The sequence below is a fragment of the Diabrotica virgifera genome, chromosome 8 (genome assembly GCF_917563875.1).
Source record: "Diabrotica virgifera virgifera chromosome 8, PGI_DIABVI_V3a".
NCBI lineage: Eukaryota > Metazoa > Arthropoda > Insecta > Coleoptera > Chrysomelidae > Diabrotica > Diabrotica virgifera.
The window spans coordinates 10,551,076-10,571,939 of NC_065450.1; positions in this window are offsets into that span (position 1 = coordinate 10,551,076).

The window sequence follows — 20,864 nt, forward strand, 5'->3', positions numbered from 1 at the left end:
TTGTTGTTCTAATTTCTACATCTGGAACTTCTTCATCATCCTCTTAATCCCCTATCATAAAGATATTGATGCCGCTTATTTATGTCAAACATTTTTTTTGTCTTATAATACCTTTAGACCATAGTAGAGAGCTTAGAATATTTACCGCTTTTTTTTTGCCCTGCTGCGTTCTGTTTTCGATGTCTCTTTTGGTAGTGCCTTCTTTACATATTAGAGATCCGAGATATTTATATTCTTTACATGTTTTTGTGGTTCTAATTTCTACATCTGGATCTTCTTAATTATCTCCTATCATAAAGATACTCTGTCTTTGACATATTCATATTGAGGTCTCATTTTTCATATTCTTTATGTATTCTTCTAAACATATAGTCTGTCTTCTTCATCATTCGCTACGACTACCTGATCATCTGCGAAAAACAAGGTTGCTAGATATTTACCACCGCCTCTGTCTATTCCCATTCCGGATAATTGTTTCCTCCACTGCTCTAGCTATGATTGAATATATTTTGAATAAAGTCGGAGGCAGACAACATCCTTGTTTAAACTACTTTGTTATTGGAAATGATTCACATATACAGTTTCCTTCTTTAACGACATTTCTTGTGCATTTATTTACCTATTTTAATTGTAATGTATGAAAAATATTAGTATTTGTATATACGGGGTGGCTCACGAATTTACTCGTGAAATAGAAGTTATAAAATAAGGAAATTTTAAAAGTCCAGATTAGAAATTTTCGTTGGAATTACTCTAGTGTGTGAAAATATTAGTACTTGTATATACCGTGTTGATCAAAAAAATTACTTATAGACGAAAGAATGGAAGACTTCTGTATAATAGTGGACATTTGACTAGTTTATTTGAAAGAACAATAATAAGTAGGCTGGTGACGAGCAGTTGATGTTGGGCTTGCGTATTTGACACCTCATACGTCACAATCGAACCGATAATAGGTCACGTTTAATGTTTCACGTCAAATGTCACGTCCTTCGTCAACCGACACGTCCTACGTCAAATGTCACGTCATTCACGTCACGTCATTCACGTTCTGCGTCGAATTTCACGAAGGCACAGACGATCACAGAGCGGTATAAGGGGTCAGCAGAGTGTAGCAGAGCGAAGCAGAAGGTAATAGAGATTAGCAGACGGTAGCAGAAGATAGCAAGTCGAATGTCACGTCATTCACGTTCAAATGTCCCGTCCTACGTCAAATGTCACGTCATTCACGTCACGTCATTCACGTTCTGCGTCGAATTTCACGTCATTCAGGTCACGTCATTCACGACACGTCATTCACGTCACTCATTCACGTTCAAATGTCACGTTCTGCGTCGAATTTCACGTCATTCACGTCACGTCATTTACGTCCTACGTCACATGTCACGTCATTCACGTTCAAATGTCACGTTCTGCTTCGAATTTCACGTCATTCACGTCACGTCATTTACGTCCTACGTCACATGTCACATCATTCACGTCACGTCATTCACGTTCTGCGTCGAATTTCACGTCATTCACGTCCTACGTCGAATGTCACATCTCTACGTCAAATGTCACGTTCTGCGTCGAATTTCACGTCATTCACGTCATATTTCACGCCAAATGCCACGTTCTGCGTCAAATTTCGGACGGAAAACTGAACAATGTCATATAAATGTCACGTCATACGTCAAATGTCACGTTCTGTTAGGCACTATACGGAAAAGAAGAAGAATTAACAAACGAAAAGAAGAAGAATTGACAGTTGGCTTCTGTGTCGTTACCGCTTTCATTTGACACCCCATACGTCAAAATCGGACCAATGACAACAAAGATGTCGAATGTCACGTTCTGTTAGGCACTATACGGAAAAAAAGAAGAATTGACAGACGAAAAGAAGAAGAAGAATTGACAGTTAGCTTCTGTGTTGCCACCGCTTTCATTTGACACCCCATACGTCAAAATCGGACCAATGACAACAAAGATGTCGAATGTCACGTTCTGTTAGGCACTACACGGAAAAGAAGAAGAATTGACAAACGAAAAGAAGAAGAAGAATTGACAGTTGGCTTCTGTGTCACCGCCGCTTTCATTTGACACTCCATACGTCACAATCGGACCAATAGCAACAAAGATATGCTGTAATGCCGTTTTGCCACTGCCGCCATCTTTGTTTTTTGTCTCAACTTATTCGTTACCCCCTCCACGTTCCGACGAGCCCTCTTACGTCAAAATCGGACCAATAGAAACGAAGATATGACGTAATGCCCTTTTGGCACTGGCGCCATCTTTGTTTTTGTCTCAACTTATTCGTTACCCCCTCCCCGTTCCGACGAGCCCTCTTACGTCAAAATCGGACCAATAGAAAAGAAGATATGACGTAATGCCCTTTTGGCATATTCCGATGCGCACGCCACATACTACGTTCAACCCCCTTTTTCATCCCCTTTCCAACGATACGTCACACGTCATCCTACGTTAAGCCGTTTGGCATTTATTAATATTTAAGGGTTGCGATTTAGGGGATGTGCCAGAACGCAGGTTGTCTATCTACTATCTTATAAGGTTATTTAAAATTAACTTAAAACATATTATTCTATATAGATTGTCCTAATGATATTACACTGAGACAACAGGAGATTTGCGAATCGAGGACGAAAACTACTGGTGGCTTTTGGTCATACAGTCTCTCATTCTACAAGAGACGTGAGAGAAGTGTTTTCACAACTCGATGAAGAAACAGGTAGTTTGCGCCTTCGAATAAATGAAGAAAAGACGAAATGCATGTAAGTAACCAAAAATCCAAGACCAAAAGTTAGATACAACATGCTAGTAACGAAAAATCCAAGTCCAAGAGTTAGGCAGAACATAACTATTAATGCCCACAACTTAGAAATAGTAAAAGAGTTTAAATATCTAGGAGCGGTAATCACAGATTACCGCTCTTTCTACTTTTACGGTAATCTGTAATCACAGGTTATTTTCAGACCCTACTTGGAACAAAAGTAGACGTGGAAGATGAAATGGGTATGAACTACCTAGAAGAGAATGAAGTAGATAATGGAGTAAAAGCTCCAACTATAGGGGAAGTTCTCGAAGCTATTAAGGCCCAGAAAAACAATAAAGCTGCGGGAGTTGATGAAATACCAGCAGAACTGTATAATGTAGGTGGCAACCACCTAGCAAGTCACATCCACGCGCTCATCAAAGACATATGGCAAGAAGAGAAAATACCCGAGAACTGAAAGAAAAGTATAGTATGCCTAGTGTGACCAACTAGCCCGAAAAATCCGGGACATGGCCCGAATTACGAAGTCGTGTCCCGGCGTCCCGGACAAGGCTTTCGGGCCATCCGAATTTTCAACTATTTGGTAAAATTCTATTTTGCAATTTTTAATATGTTATTCTTCTAAGAATTCACATCAAATGAGTGTAATAGAGTGTAATACTAATACCAGTATTAGTGGACTTTTTTTCGTTTCTGTATTTTAATTATCGTCTTCTGAAAAGACAATAATTATATATTTGATGGGATTAAGCCACAATTGGTTGCAATCATTTGTTAAATAATCAATAACACGATATTAAAATTCTACATTTAAAAAAATGGCCCGATTTTCATTGAAAAGTCCCGGATTTTAGATATATTTTTTTTAGCCTTGTCCCGAATTCGACTGAATTGGAGTTGGTCACACTAAGTATGCCCGATCTATAAAAAAGGAGACAAACTCCAATGCTAAAAAACAACCGTGGAATCCCTCTACTATGTACAGCATATAAAGTCCTCACGTATATTATAAACCAGCGGCTCCAACCACTAGCAGAAAATATTAGTGGAGAGTATCAGACGGGCTTCCGACGGGGAAGATCGACACTGGATCAAATATTTACAGTCAAACAGATCTTAAGCAATACATGGGAACACGATATTGATGTTCACAACGTGTTTGTAGACTTCAAACAGGCATACAGCTCAGTCAAAAGGAACAAACTATACTATATATTGGCTGAATTGGCAATACCACACAAGCTAATAAGACTCATTAAAGCCACAATGGATGAAACTCAGGCATGTGTACGAATACAAAACCACCGGACAGACTTTTTCAAAATTTCGCAGCGACTAAAGCAGGGAGATTGGGACTAAAGCCCCAACATTGTTTAACCTGGCACTGAAGTATGCGGTTAGGCAAATGCAAACTGGACGAGGAAACCTACTGACCAACCGAACGGTTCAATTGGCCGCTTATGCCGATGATATTAATATTATGAGTATAACATCAACAGGAGCACAGGAAACATACGCAGAGCTGAAAACAAAAACAAAAATGCTAGGTCTGGAAATTAACACAGAAAAAACAAAAATTATGACTCAGACGAGAAGAAATGTAGTCCCACAAAACATTATACATGAAGATGACATTGAAATGGTTGGAAAGTTTACATACCTGAGAGTAGAAATATATGCCGACGGATCAGAAGATGGAGAAATACGGAAGAGAATAACGCAGGCAAACAGAGCTGATTTTGCCCTCTCCCATATATTTCGGTCTAAAAGTGTCCACCGAAATACAAAGAGGAGAATCTATAAAACTTTAATTCGACCAATAACATGCTATGACAGTGAAGCCTGGGTCCTGAAAGAAACATCCAAAAACAAACCCGACACATTCGAAAGGAAAGTGCTGAGGAGAATACTAGGACCTGTGAGGGAAAACGGAATTTTCAGAAGTCGATACAACCACGAACTTTATCAACTTTATAAGGAAGCACCCCTGTCAGACTTCATCGGAATACAAAGATTGCAATGGGCCGGACCTGTGATAAGAATGGGAAAGGATAGGCTACCAAAAAGAGCACTGAATGCTAGAATGCAGGGAAAGACACCGGTTGGAGAGCCAAGAAAGCGCTGGGAAGACACAGTAAACAGCGACGCACAAGCCTTTTTAGGAGTCCGTGTATGGAGAAGAGCAGCCACAGACAAGCAAGGGTGGAGGCAAAAAAATAAAGGAGGCCAAGGCTCAATTTTGGCTGTAGTGCCGTAGAAGAAGAAAAAAAATGTACTCACAGATGACAACCACATATAAAAAAGGTCTCAGCAAGGATAGCTGCTGCAATAGAGCATTATACTCCCTATCATGATTATTAAAATCTAAGCTGCTAAAAAGACAATCTAAATTAAAACTGTACATGCCAATTATTCGCCCAATTGTTCGGTGGACTCTACATCAGCGGGAAATAAATAAGCTGCTGGTATTTGAAAGGAAAATTCTCAGAATGATATGTGGCCGTCACAGGGATGAATTGACAGGGGAGTGGATATGGCGTCGCAAAGCTGAATTGGTGAGTGTGTATGGCACTGAAAACATCGTCAGACATATAAAAGCTAACTGGATAAGATGAGCAGGTCATTCGGTCAGATCAGAGGAAGACAGAGTGTTAAAAGCAGTGTTTTTTTGAGAGACGGTATAAGATCAGTAAGCCTTCCCGGAGAAAGATAGAAGGATGATGAAGAATCGAAGTATCCTGAATTAGTAAAGGCTGCTTGTAGAATTATTTGCATATTTGAAAAAACGATGTGAACCATTTTATTTCACTTTAAAATTCATGACATCCAAACGGTGAGAGAAAAATTTAATACCTTTTTTACACTTTTTAAATAATTGTTTAATTGCGGCTCGTGGAAAATTTCAAATTTTGAAGAATGACTCCGACTATCAAGGAGCTTGGCCACCCCTGTATCTATTTACTTATCCGCGGTACTGAAATTGCTTGCTTGGGCCCCAAGTCATTGTACCAAGCCCCACTGAGCTCGGTCCAATGACTTGGTGCTCAAGAATTTTATGATTTTTTTGTGATTTTTTTGGTGGCTTACGCCTTTTTTGTTTTTTTTTTGTGTTTTTTTTTTTGTTATGCTTGCGCCTTTTCCTCTATTTTTTTACCTGGGATGTTGGACCTACGCTTGGGTTGCGTGTTTCTTCGGCACTTGGTGTTTTGAGCTACGAACTGACTACTACTTTCACTTTTACTTTTTCTTTTACTTTGTCACTCTTTGTTTGCTTTATTGGATTCACTTTATTCCATTATTTGCTGTTTAGGACGTTTGTGCTTCCATCGGTGGAACGCGTCATACCCTAGAATCTCTCGCAGTATGTGACTTGGTTGGTGCTCCAGCTCCGCGAATTTGACCCTTGCCTTATCTGTCATCATTTCGGTGACTATCACCTGTTGAAGTTCTCTAAATAGGAATCTTTCTGCGACGTATCTTGGGACTCTGGCTGCTTCTTTTAAGCTGCTGTTGTGGACCGCTTGTATCTTCTTTTTGTGGGTGTTGCATACTTGTCCCCATGCGAGAGATGCGTATGTTAATACCGGTAATATTATGCTATTTATTAGTCCTAACCTCGTTTTTGGTCTTAGTTTACTTTTTCTTCCTGTGAGTCCTCTTAAAGTTACTCTCGCCATGTTGGCCTTCTGGACTGTGGCTTCTAGTGTTTTTGGAAGGTTAATCCTTTTTTCATGATGACTCCCAGGTATTTAGCTTCATGTTTACACTCGATGGGGTTGTTTAGCACCGTCAGCTGTCCTTCTGGCTGTTGTCTTCCTTTCTAATATAGTACCGCTTGCGTCTTTTCGGATTTGATGGATATCTTCCATTTTATACACCATTCCTCGATGTCTTCTAACGCTGTTTGCAGGTTGGTCACTGCGATGTCTACGTTTCTGTGTTTGGCCGCTATCGCTGTATCGTCGGCGTAGAGGCTCATTAGGGTACCTGGTGTTCTAGGTACGTCAGCGGTGTATATAACCTACCATATCTCGTTTTGTGTTGTAACTAGAAAATTGAAAAAGGAACAAATCTCTTTGATTTCTTATGAGCTACAAAAATGTTTTATATAATTTTTTAGATGCATTGTTTTTTAAGGTATTCGCAAAAAAGCGTTTCAAAAGGTCTTATATTTTAATGAAAATGGCCAATTTTCAACCACGAATAACTCAAAAAGTATGGAGTTTTCGAAAAAAAAATTATAGAACAGTCTTTGCTTAGAATTAGGCTCTCTAGCAACTTCCGTAGTTGTTTAACCAAAATATTTTCCACCCCTGAGAAGGGGTGGGAACCGCCCCCAAGACAAAAGCACACATCGGCATAAGGTAGACTTTGAATAAGGAGATATTTTCATGCTATTCCTAAAATTTCATTAAAATCCATCCAGTAGGATATAAATCGGAGGTAATAACCTCTTCTTGCTCTCATTGACTGCCCTATTTTAAACTTGCAAATTTTGCAAGTAAAAAATTCTCAAATTTCATAATTTTTTGGTATTATTATGTACCTATCACAACATCCTTTTAGTATTAAAATTTAAATTGTTTGAGGCTCTGTTGAATGTACCATTGTATTTTAGTCTGAATTGTATCGCTGTTAAATCTAAATCACGGTATAGCAATACACCCTAATTGATTTAATGAAATGAAACCGATATACATAAAAAAACAAATAGGACATTTTTAAACTTTAACAAAAACCAAGTCGCCCATTTTATTTTCTAGTTATATTAATATCAACGCTTGTAATAAAAAGTTTTTACTACTTTCTGCATAATAATATTGGCCATGCCATTAACATGGTAGATGTTGCATCAGCAATAAAAACTGTAACAGAAGATCGTAAAATATACGGGTGGTCCTATTAAAAAATGCGCATATTTGTTATCCTTATAATTTAGAAACTGTACATTTGGCAACATCGAAAATATATATGTAATTTTAAGTCACTATTGCAGTGCCCAGTAATTAACAAGGATCAAAGTAATATCTTACGACAAAATGGAGAAACTGTTTACTTACAGATGACTCTAGCTTTCGTGTAAGCAATTCCGATGGTCTTTAAGTCAATTTTGGATTGGAGTGAATGAGGAGAGAGGTATAAATAATGAGCATCAAAAAGAACTCCCATGGAACGTTGGAACGACAGGACGAGTGAAATAGACAAATGTAACAGAGAAATATAAGAAATGAATACGGGAATCAATGAAATAAAAAAAAATAGCGAAATTACTCTCGAAATTTATTATTTATAACCCATAAGCTAATACCCAAAGGAGTAGAGAACGCTAATAGGGAGCTAAGAAAGTAGATAGGCTAATAGAGAAACCCAATGAATATCACTTGAACTTATACATTGGCTTCGTTGATTATGAAAAGGCATTCGACTCCATAAAACTTTGGGCAATAGAAAGAGTTATGAACAACTGCAAGATAGATTGTCGATACAAAATGGTCATACATAATATTTTTAAAAAAGCTACAATGAAAATACAAATAGATGAGAAAACCAAAGCTATACCAATCAACAGAGGAGTTTGCCAGGGAGACGTTATTTCACCAAAGCTGTTCACACTGGGACTTGAAGACGTGTTCAAAGACATTAACTGGGTAGATAAAGGAATAAATGTTAATGGAAGAAAACTGAGTCATTTGAGATATGCTGACGACATTGTAATATTCGCTAGAAGTTTCGAAGAATTACAGACCATGATGACGCAATTATTTCAAGCTTCGGAAAAAGTAGGTCTTAAGATGAACTTGAAAAAAACAAAAGTAATAACGAATACACCGAACATTACAAAAATAACGTTGAATGACTTAGATTTAGAAACAGTAAGCGAATACATCTACCTAGGACAGATAATGAAAGTTAACAAAGAAAATCAAACTGCCGAAATTACTAGAAGAATAAGATTAGCGTGGACAGGATTTGGAAAACTGAGTTGGATCTTGAGAAACACTAAAATAGAACAATATTTTAGAACCAGAGTTTACGATCAGTGTATCCTCCCTATACTTACGTATGGTTCACAGACGTGAACACTCACCAAGGCCAATATGGATAAAATAGTAAAGGCACAGAGATCGATGGAAGGATCAATGCTCGGGGTGAGCCTCATAGACAAAAAAACAAATACATGGATTAGAAGCAATACCAAAGTAAAAGACGCAGGAGGACATACTGCCAAATTAAAATGGAGCTTCGCAGGACACAAGCCCGACTGAAGGATAAAAGATAGAATCACGAAATACAACAATGGAGACCGTGGTTAGGAAGAAAAAGTAGAGGAAGGCCACAAATGAGATGGGCCGATGAGATAAAGAAGTTTGGAGGACACAACTGGAAACAGGTGGCACAAAATAGACAACACTGGATTGACTTGGGGGAGGCCTATGTCCAAAGTTGGATTACTGAAGGCTGAAGAAGCTAATACTCAACCCTAAGTTATTGCCTGTTTACCCTATTTTTATTGTCCTGAAAAGCGTGGATCTTTTTCGATGAACTGTCCGTAAAACGACACAGTTCAAAGTGAATTAACATACTTGTGCTAAAACGTTTCCTTTTCAGCTGAGTATATAATATTATTGATGTTTTAATATTTTTGTTGGATCTGTTAGATCACTTTTAACTTATTGTTATTGTTCTGAGAAATCCAGAAATTTCTTGCAAACTATTTTCAATAGACGTCTGGAATAGTTTTTTTATAATTTTTCTTTATCCAAGATTCTATATAAAGAAACTCTTTGATTTATATATGAATAAAATTTATATGGCTATTTTCGTTTGTTTAGCTTGAGCAGTAATATCGCTTGACGATTTTTTTATTCCATTTCAAAGTGAGATAGGTACGACATAAAGAAATATTTTCGGGAATTCAATATCCTTTCGCAGAAAGCCCGTACAAATCCCAGAGCAGTTGTTTTTATATTGTCTTTCGCTTTATTACTTTTCGGCCACAGTCCACTTAAATGGGGTCTGAAAAAGATCGGGAGAAATAATAACAATTTAGTAATAAATATTTTATTGCAGGTCTCGGTTTTATATATATTTTTATTGATTTTATAACATAAGACACCTTTCTGTGAAAAAAAATCTATAATATATTTTTAAATACAGTGCTCGTGTAAAGTATGCGAGCAGAGCTGAACGAACCGCTTGTGAGCTGTTCGTTAATCGCTTGTTTTAAACCCCAGCCTGTCGGTTTTTGGGACAAACACAAAGGATATTGTTTAGCCATTCAATTTAGACCGCGTACCCAGCGATATTGCCTGGTTGGTTTCGTCTAATCGAGATTATGGGAATGGCGTGTTCCTTCTTCTTTCGTCTTTTGAAAGTAGAAGAAGAAGAAGAAGAAGATCTTTTATCGAAGGTTGGAAATCATCAAGGAAAAAGATTGGAGCAGGAAAGAAGAGCAAACCAGATAAACTTCAGTCATTTATGTAACCTGGTGGTAAAGAAGGAACTGCAAAGATGTATTAATAATAATTTGAAAATACTTGATAAAAAAGAAACATTTCAGCCAACGAACAACACAGATAAAAAAATGGCAAAACGTAAAAATGGCGATAACAAGTCCTGCGAAGAAAATTCTGACTAAAGAAAAACAAAAATAAAGCAAAGCTGAATGACTGAAATCCTTCTTCTCATGGACAATCGGAGAATAATGAAAGAAAAAAAAACGAACAACGGTAAAAACAAATACAGAAAGAAATCAAAAAAGGAATCGGAATACTAAAGGGAGATTTTTATAAAAGAAAATGTGAAGAAATAGAGCAATTGCAGGCAAAACATGATATTTTTATTGTACATAAAATAGTGAAAGAACTAACAGGTACACAAAAACGTAAGCAGCCAAATATCCTGTATAATGTCAACGGAAACATAATAACAGAACTAGAAGAACAGTTGAAGACATGGAAAAACTATGTTGAAGAACTCTTTGCATATGATAGACCACAATCTGAACTAAGTAACATACAAGGAGACGAAGGTCCAGAAATAGTGGAAGAGGAATTAATGTACGCATTAAAAAGAATGAAAAACGGTAAAGCCCCAGGTCCAGATGAAATACCAACGGAAATCCTTAAACTGATAGAAGAAGACTCGATTAACATTTTAGTTGAACTTTTCAATAGCGTTTATACACCAGGAAAAATACCAGAAGAATGGCTTTTATCCACCTTTGTTATTATACCAAAAATATGAATGCCTAACAATGTAGTGATTACCGTACAATCAGTTTGATGAGCCATGTACTGAAAATATTCCTGAAAATTATACACACTAGAGTACACAGAAAACTGGAAATGGACAGCAATGATACCCAGTTTGGATTCCGAAATGGATTCGGAACAAGAGAGGCGTTGTTAGCACTGAACGTTATGTCTCAAAGATGTCTTGACATAAATCAAGATGTATTCATGTGTTTTATAGATTATAACAAGGCCTTTGATAAAGTGCGGCATGATCATCTAATCAGACTCCTGGCAGAAAAGAATTTAGATAAACGAGACATCCGACTAATAGCAAAAATTTATTACAATCAAAAAGCAGTAGTGAGAGTAGAGAATAATACCACTGAAGAAATTAAAACAAAGCGAGGTGTGAGACAAGGGTGTATACTGTCACCAACCCTGTTTAATCTCTATTCCGAAGACGTAATGAATAAAACACTCTCTGAGCAATCCATAGGTATTAAAATATATGGTGTTAGATTAAACAATCTGAGATTTGCCGTCGACACCTTTCTGATCGCAGAAACACTTGAAGAGCTACAGACATTGGTGAATAAGATAGCTGACTGCAGCGAAGGATATGGACTGTCTTTGAACATAAAGAAAACTAAATTTATGGTAATATCGAAATCAACACGAAATGTCCAAAATTTATATTTACACAATGAAATTATCGATCGATGTAGCAAATACAAATATTTAGGCACTATAATAAATGAAGACAACGATAGCTCAGCAGAAATCAAAATAAAAATAGAAAAGGCCAGTTACTTATTCACTAAAATGAAGAGAGTGTTCTATGGAAGAGATTTGAGCCTTGAAATGAAACTTCGCCTGATGAGATGTTACGTACTTTCTTTGCTGTTCTACGGCATGGAGTCATGGACGCTGAAAAAGATTGATACCAAGAAATTAGAGGCATTTGAACTGTGGATGTGTCGCAGAATCCTGAGAATATCAAGGACGGAGAGAGTCACAAACGTCGAGGTCTTGAGAAGAATGAATAAAGAAAAGGAAGTCATATTTACGATCAAAAAACGGAAACTGCAATACTTGGGACACATTACAAGAGGCAAAATATATGAGCTGCTTCGAATAATTATGCAGGGGAAGATAGCAGGAAAAAGGTCCATAGGAAGAAGACGAAACTCCTGGATAAAGAATCTACGGGAATGGTATGGCTGTAGCAACAACGAATTGTTCGGTCAGCAGTTTTGAAAATACGTATAGCCCTGATGATCTCGCCAACCTTCGGAACGAAGATTTCACATGAAGATGAAGAAGGAAATCATCATGGCAATGCGGACCCTGTTTGCTGCCGCCTTAAACAGCTCTGCACTACTGCATTTGAACCATTCCCTTAAGTTCTTAAGCCAGGATGTTTTTCGTCTTCCCACATTTAGCTTTCCTCGGATTTTGCCTTGCAGAATAAGTTGTAAAAATGGGTATTTTTTCTCTTTAATCACATGTCCCAAGTACTCAAGTTTTCGTCTTTTGATAGTTATTATTATTTCCGGTTTTTTCATATCCTTCTAGTTACTTCCACTTTTGACAATCTTTGAATCTATGATATTCGTAGGATTCTTCTGTAACACTAAAATTCACAGGCGGCCAACTTATTCAAATGGACTTGTTTTATTGTTCACGCTTCCAAGATATAAATAACAGATATAGAGAAAATAATTTTTATTTTATAGTTGATAAACAGATAATTGCTTTTAGAACGTGACTTTGAGATAAAATTACAAATTAAACGAATAATTTACATAAATTTCGCACAAGTGTTGGTTTGTCACTTTCCATGGATCGTGATAAGATGAATATATTTTCAACGAACTGCACGCGATCAGTTCGCAAACAGTTCGGCTCGCATATGTGTACCCAGCTGAAGGGTATCTGTAGCACCCCGTATAGTAACAAAATTTTAGTATGCCCAGTTCTTAACAATTGATGAGAATCATAATAATTATTACAAATTTAATATTTTAAAAGTTTATTGAAGTCGTAGAATTTTTTCGTTGGCTATATTTAAAAAATGTATATTTTTTTGAACATAAATAACCAAAAGCAAAAATAAGATGTTTTAACAAGAATAGCAGTTTATTGAAATAAATTAAAATAAAATGGTGTTCTACAAAATCCAAAATAACGAGATAATTTACCTACAAATTTTAAATAAAAAAGACCTCTTCGTTAAAGCACTAAACTTCTTACTCTATTGGACATACATGCTACCAATTTATTAATGCATTCAATAAATTTTGATCCAAAGTTACCCATATGTGCTTCATCACTTAACTGTTGAGGCGTATACACAGCATTTTCTCACACATTTAGTTATCATGATATAGCGGCCCAAACATGTTCTATGCAATTCATATCTGGTGAGTTTGCTGGTTAATCCATTCTGTCAATACCGTGATGCTGTAACCTTTCGGTCACAATTCTTGCACCATGAGACCGGGCATTGTCGCCAAAAGGGACAATACTTTCTCCTATTGCACCCTCAAATGGTACAATTGGTTCTACAACCAAATCTATAAACCTCTGAGCAGTCATCCTAGCATTAAATGTTACAGCATTTAGCTGTAAATGTAGTGAAAGAAAATTTACAACGAAAAAATAGAGCATACTAAGCATACTATCCGCCCTGAGCTCGTAGGTAGAGGGAATAATTAAAAATTCGCGAGCGCCAGTAGGGACAAATCAGTGAACTTTAACTGGAAATTTGACGTTCTGCGTTCTGCATTAAGAGTTGCATATAATTTTTACTAAATGTCTCATTTAAAAGGCCGAAAGTTCTTTAGAATAAAAAAAGTTTATTTGGAACGAGATTTTATTGATATCATCATTCTCTTTGCCTTATCCCTATGCGGGGTCGGCTTCCCTAATTGCATTTCTCCACACAATTCTATCTTGGGCCATATCAATGTTAATCCCCTTTACCAACATGACCTGCCTTATCGTCTCCCCCCAGCTCTTCTTTGGTCTTCCTCTCCTACTCCTTCCAGGAATCTGCACTTCAGCTATTCTTCGTATTGGGTGGTTAACGTCTCGACGTTGAACATGACCAAACCATCTTAACCTATGCTCTCTCATTTTGGCATCAATTGGTGCCACACCTAGACTTCCCCTAATATACTCATTTCTAATTTTATCCTTCTTTGTCACTCCACTCATCCATCTAAGCATTCTCATTTCCGCCACATGCATTCGCTGTTCCTCTTTCTTTTTCACTGCCCAACATTCAGTTCCGTACATCATAGCTGGTCTTATGGCTGTTTTATAGAATTTTCCCTTCAGCTTCATTGGAACTTTTCTGTCACACAACACACCACTCGCTTCTTTCCACTTCATCCATCCAGCCCTAATTCTACTGCATGCATCTCTATCTATTTCTCCATTACTCTGTAATACCGATCCTAGGTACTTAAAACTATTGCTTTTTACAATCATTTCACCATCCAAAGATACCATTTTATTTGTAGTAGCTCCATCTTTAAATGAACATTCCAAATACTCTGTTTTTGTCCTACTAAGTTTTAAACCTTTTTCCTCCAGAGCTTGTCTCCACTGTTCCAGTTTTTGTTCTAAGTCTCTTTCACTATTTCCTACTAACACGACATCATCAGCATACATTAAGCACCATGGAATGTTACCCTGTATTTTCGCTGTTATCTGGTCCAAAACTAATGAGAATAAATACGGACTAAGCACAGAACCTTGATGCAGTCCTACTTTCACATGAAATTTATCAGTCTCTCCCACACCTGTCCTAACACTAGTCGTTACTCCCTCATACATATCCCTCACAATCTTTACATATTCACCAGGGACTCCTTTCTTATTGAGTGCCCACCACAGAATCTCTCGAGGAACTCTATCATATGCTTTCTCAAGATCAATGAATACCATATGAGCGTTTGTTTCTTTACTCCTGTATTTTTCCATCAACTGCCTTATAATGAAAATTGCATCTGTTGTTGATCTACCCTGCATAAAGCCAAATTGATTCTCGGATATTTCGGTTTCTTCACGTATCCGTCTATCAATTACTCTTTCCCATATTTTCATGGTGTGGCTAAGCAGTTTTATAGCCCTGTAGTTTGTACATTGTTGTATATCTCCCTTGCTTTTGTAAACAGGTACCAGTATACTGCTTCTCCATTCGTCTGGCATTTGTCCAACTTCCATAATTCTATTAAATAGACCTGCTAGCCACCTTGTTCCTGTCTCTCCCAATGCTCTCCATACTTCCCCAGGAATATCATCTGGTCCTACCGCTTTTCCTTTCTTTATTTTTTGAAGCGCTTGAGCCACTTCCTCGTTGGTTATTTTGGTGACCATTGCTGCTACTGTCTCCGTTGACTCTACAGGCTGTCTGTCAAATTCTTCATTTAATAAGCTGTCAAAGTACTTTCTCCATCTCTTTTTGACATCCCTTTCGTGAACTAGTATTTTATTATTTTCATCTCGGATACATCTAATCTGATTAAAATCTTTTGTTTTCTTTGCTCTCTGTTTGGCTATTTTATATATCTTCGTTTCGCCTTCCCTGGTATCAAGTTGATCGTATAGGTTTGAATACGCTTCTGCTTTAGCTTTTGCTACTGCTACTTTCGCTTCCTTTTTGGCGACCATATAGTTTTGAAGATCTATGTCCGATCTGGTTTCTTGCCACTTTTTATATAATTTTCTCTTCTCTTTTATGTTTCCTTGTACTTCATTTGACCACCACCAAGTCTCTTTATCTTCAAACTTCTTTCCTGACGTTTTCCCAAGTATTTCAATAGCCGTCTCTCTAATAATATTGGCCATTTTTCTCCAAATTGTGTTAGGGCTTCCTTTCATGTTCCAATATATTTTTTCTACTATTCTTTCCCTGAATAGACCTTCCTTCTCATCTTTTAGCATCCACCACTTGATTTTTTGTGGTCCTCTCCGATATTTTTGTTTAGTTTCGCTTTTTACTTCGATGTCCAGAACAAGCAGCTTATGTTGTTGGCTTACTGTCTCACTAACTATTACCTTGCAGTCCTTGCATTCACGTATGTCTTCTTTCCTTATCATGAAGTAGTCTATTTGGGATTGATGTTGTCCACTTTTGTAGGTAATAAGTTGAGTTTCTCTCTTTTTAAAGAATGTGTTAACAATCGCCATATCCAATGCTGTTGCTAATTCTAGCATGTCATCTCCAGCTTCATTTCTAGTTCCAAAGCCTAATCCCCCATGTATTGTTTCATATCCTGTCTTGGCTTGGCCCACATGTGCATTGAAATCACCTCCTATTATAACTTTCTCCTCCGCTGGAATATCACTCAGTATGTCTCCCAATTGATCATAGAAAGCTCTTCTTTCATTCTCACCCAGACCTGTTTGAGGAGCATACACACACACAACATTCAATACTTCTTTATCAATTACAAATTTCACTGACATCATTCTATCACTCGTTCTTACAACATCTACTACGTTATCTTTCATTTCACTATCAGCAATTATACCAACTCCATTTCTAGTGTTACTACTCCCTACATACCACAATTTATATCCATCACCTAGTTCTTTCGCCCTTTGTCCTTTCCACCTAGTTTCTTGAATACAAGCAATTTGAACTCCTCTTCGTTTGAGCGCATCCACTAACTCCAGACTCTTACCTGTAAGACTACCAAGATTCCAAGACCCTATCCTGATTTTTCTAACCTGCAATGGTGTTCCCCCTGAGATAGTCCTCACCCGGAGATCCGAATGGAGGCTCATTTTACTTCCGGAACATTTTACCTCAGGAGATGCCATCATTTCAGTATGTTTTTATTTCGTTTGGAGAAGGTCTTTTCATTATTATGGCCTGAAAAGATTTTTGGATATTTGATGCCTGAATGCCTTTTCTATCAGCACCATACCCTGCCCTGTCCTGCACGTTTAGCCAATACACCACCAATGCAACCAAAGTGCAGTATTACCCCACACCCGCCTGCATTTTTCTGTATAGGCCAGGATCCCTACTGTAAGGACTGCCCTATAAGCCAATGTATTGTTGCCCGTATCCCGCCACTAGGAGGCACGTACTTCATTCGGGATACAACGAGATTTTATTGATATCTTCGCCTGAATATATGCTAAACCTGTTCCTGATGTTCTCTTTGACATGTTGTAGAACATGAATTTTTATTAATGCCACTGGATGTTAATTTTTTCGTAGCAACGAAGGTCAACTGACGTAATAAGTACTTGACGATGGAATATCGTCAAAAATTATCAGTAGTAATTGCACAAGAGCTCTAAAATTATTGAATTTTTCCCGAGTGACACTTTGACAGTTTTAATTTCACGAGCCGAAGGCGAGTGAAATTATGTCAAAGTGTCACGAGGGCAAGAATTCTATATTAATTTTAGAGATCTAGTGCAATTTGTTGCGATTATTTCATGAATAAAACAAAACCAAAATTTTATTGTAATTTATTTATGTAAGTACAAATTAGTACAATTAAACACACAGTTGTTATAAATATTTTACGGTTGAAAGTCATCACTTTTATAATTTCTAAATCATTAGTTGTCATTAATGTCACTGAATGTGTTTTTTCATAGAAACGACGGGCATCTGACGTAATATACTTGACGACGGGAAATTATTAAAAATTATCACTTTAATTTAGATTTCTGTAGCTTTCTATTGGTCAGAACCTCCTATGAATGAAATAATCGCTGTAATTTTTATTTCTGTAGCTTTCTATTGGTCAGAATCTCTATGAATGAAATATTCGTTAAAATTTGTTTGTGATTGTATTCAGCTGGCGACAGGAAATTTTTCCTTGGGGGTTTTACCATTATTCTGCCATTTTGCCCTTCCCTGTAAACATTGTTTCGACGCTGAAAAATTTACTAAACGTGACATATTTATGCTTATTCACAGGAGTCAATGAATAAATTATAAACAAAGTATAATAATATTATTTAAAAATAGTGAAAAAAAAGATGGTAAAAAGAATTGAATACTAGTAATTATTATTTTTTTCTAGGTAAGATCAACCACAATGGTATATTCCATGCGTGTTCAGTAAGTAGTTTTTTTATTTTGTGATATTTAGTAGAGCATAGGCCCAAAATTTCGGGTCAATGCTTCTTACATGCATTAATTTTTTTCGAATCTTGAAAAAACTAATATGTAAATATTTTTGAAAGTTTTAAACGCAGAATGAAAGATTATGTCATTATTACCGAGTGCCGAAAGTCCCTTAGAATAAACAAAAAAAGTTTCTTGTGGATGAGATATGTGTACATCATTAAAATACACATTAATAGAAGGGATTCAGGATTAACAGAAGGTTTTCAGGGACTTTCGGCCCTCGGTAATAATATAATATTTCCTTCTGCGTTTAAAGTTCTCGAAAATATTCATTAGTTTTCTCAGGATTCGAAAAAACTGAATGCATTAAAAAGCAGCGAGCCGAAATTTTGCGCCTACGCTCTTAAGCCATAGAAATCGTTTGTGTGACATTTTTTGTTGCAACCTGTTGTAGGCTGGACATTAGATTGATAATTTTTAATGTCTGCACATTACCTCGGACTTTCACAAAAACTGCTATTTATAATTATGTGCAATCTATAATGCACTGCACAAGCTGCTTTTAATAAAAAAATTTAATTGCAAATAATTTTATATTTATCTATGTAGTTATGTAGTAGACCTAATATTTTTTCAATTATTTATGACCAAACTATAATATAGACACTTGCAACTTTTGTAATGCATTCAATATTATTAATTGGAATAAACGACGATTTTAAGTTATAATAAGTTAACTTTGCTTTGCACTTCAAAAATCGTTCTCAAATATAATTTTTTGTATTATATGCTTATAATACCGATATTTTGAGATCGATTTCTGAAATGGAAATCAAAACGTCAAAATTCAAAAAACTTCAGGATGCCTGAATGAACAATATATAGAAATAAAAAAATCGGGAAAGAAATATATGTGTGTTGGGATACACGGCATCTCTTAGTAATCTTCTTATTAAAACAAATCCTTTTAATAATTTTAAATGTCTTTAGCAAAACAAACTACGTTTGTTTATAGTAAATACGATCGACCTAAATTAGCACATATCAGTGTAACAGTTTAGGTTTGACCAAGGTCGGTTTGCAATAAAAATATTATTCATTATTTTTATAACCGAGTCGACTCAGCGCTTTTAATCAAAACATTCTTACTTTCATTATATACCAAAACAATAAACAAGAGAAGACTAATTATTATCTTCTAATTCCATTGCGAAGAGTAAGTCATTAATATTTGAGATCCCAAAGGGAAAACATCACAGCTACTGAGAACTAACGTACCACCAGCTATTTACCGTTAGTACTCTAACTTATAAAATAAATGCATCTACGGTGATACGAGTTATTTCATCAACCCTTATGGTAGGGGGTAACCAACCCCTAATTATCCAAGGCGGCTCAGAAGCCAGGAGCCACCATATGGCGATCCAAGACCAGGGAAGAACCCAAAACTAGCAGTCTAGAACGAGAAATGGGAAAACACGTCAATGTTCTTGCACCTCGACCACCCTAGATAGCAGCGGGGTGCCCACATAAAAAGGATGGAGATATCAGGCCCGAGACGGAGATGATAATGGTATGGAAAATGGAACATGGTATGGAGATGGAACTTCGTGTGGACAATGGACAATGGACAATGCTATGGAACGTGCAGCGAGGACTTTTGGGTGATACGAACACAGACCGTGTAAAAGTGGTAAGTTCATATTAGCTATTTTTATGGTATTTCCTGATTCGTATAATAATTAAGTATTTTATGATATTAGTCCTGATTCGTATAATATAATATATAATATAATCATATAATATAATTCGTATAATATAATCATATAATAAAGTAATATAATCGTAATTTAAGATGCACATAACCTTTTAAGTTTTACCTATTTTTATTTAACTATTCTATTTTTAATTACCTTATTGGTATTATAAGGAATTTTTTTTTACAAATATTAGTTATTTATAGGACGTAATGATACATTTTTATTTGATATTGATTTTTGTTTGATTTTTATATATTTACTAGCATTATTTTTATCTTTACTGACTTTTTATCCATTTATTATTTGACCTACTGATTTTTATTACATTTTTATTGGTCTACTGCTTTTTAATGGTTATTTATATTGATTGATATAATTATTTTTTATTGCAATTTACTATATTTTTACTATTTTTGACATAATATTTCATATACATATATATTTACTATACATCGTAATACTGTCAAATTTATGCGTTCGTTACGGGTAGAGGAATAAGGAAAATGAATATTACAGGAATAAATGAATTATGAATAAATGAGTAGCAACAAAGTTACTTGGCAAGACTTCATCAAAATAGTTGAGGAGATTACGCAAGAAGTAACAAAACAAAGTGGAAGGGTCTTGAAGAAGAAAGTACCTAAATCTAAGGATATACAAGAAGAACTAACGACACAGCTAATTAAATTGTATAACAAATTCACACATTTAACGAAGAAAAATTGGGAAGCGCTATCAGACAAACAAAGAGAAGCGTGCAACAAATATTTCGGAAAAATAAGAGACAAAGTTATACGCTCATTTCAAGCTGTAAACTTAAGAACAGTAGTTCCAAGTTCAATACACCAACCAATCGACAAGGAAATAGAGAAAGAACAAAGCGACGAAGAAGTAGAAGAGGAAAAAAGTGACGAGGAGATAGAGGAAAAAATTGACGAGAAAATAAAAGAGGGAAAAAGCGACATAAAACAAGATATAAAAATATTAAA